The following is an 842-nucleotide window of genomic DNA, read 5'->3' on the forward strand; positions in this document are numbered from 1 at the left end:
GGATCATTATTGTCTCCTGTTCCCTGCCTGGTACAGTGGTCCAGTTCTTCTCATAGGGGGCGGGAAGAAAAATGATGACCTAACCCCTTGCTTGAGGGAGATTAAAAAGTCATTTCCTGTCCCTATGAAAGGAACAGGAAAAAAATTCGATACGCTTAGATTTATTGGTGGTGTAATTTATTATGTATCGGTTTTTTTTCATCTGATCCGTTGTAGTCTAGTTGGTTAGGATACTCGGCTCTCACCCGAGAGACCCGGGTTCAAGTCCCGGCAACGGAATAAACCTTTTGTTGTTTTGTTTTTATAATGTTTTAAGTTAAATTTTCATGTTTGATATGGGGCCTCTATAACTTGCAATGAATGGACGCTTACATTTATAGATTGTGTAATTTGTTATCATTCATCTGGGCTGTTAAGAAACATTAATCATATATGATTATCAAAATGTTTTACAAAGTAACACCTAGATCGGATGGTTAAAATCATTTGATCATACTCAAAATTTCCTTTGAACCCTTCTTTATTTTGATGAAGGTTTTTCCTTACCTAACAGTGTCATTTGGAACTCACTTGATAAAAATTTCTTGCCTAGTAGCATACCTGAGGGTTGATGTGATAGGGTACACCACATCCATTTCATTACATTAATTTTAAAAGAAGAGAGTCCAATTTTACGAGTGGTCGCTCGCATAGCAGCTCCAACCAATAGCAGCGCTGGATACACATGGCATGGGCGTCTTTTCCATAAGAGAGAGCTTTTTGGTACAAATTTTTACGTCTTTTCCTAGGTGTGCTAGCACTTCCCACTAGGGGTGTCAATAAAGCCCGGCTGGCCCGAACCC

General features: G+C 39.2%; 1 non-coding gene across 1 annotated transcript; it reads left to right on the forward strand.

Moving 5' to 3' along the window:
* The first annotated feature begins 206 nt into the window (after positions 1–206).
* TRNAE-CUC lies at positions 207–279 on the forward strand. Its single transcript has one exon. It is a non-coding gene; the product is annotated as a tRNA-Glu (tRNA).
* Positions 280–842: the final 563 nt, after the last annotated feature.

Source organism: Telopea speciosissima, chromosome 2 (genome assembly GCF_018873765.1).
Source record: "Telopea speciosissima isolate NSW1024214 ecotype Mountain lineage chromosome 2, Tspe_v1, whole genome shotgun sequence".
Classification (NCBI taxonomy): Eukaryota; Viridiplantae; Streptophyta; class Magnoliopsida; order Proteales; family Proteaceae; genus Telopea; species Telopea speciosissima.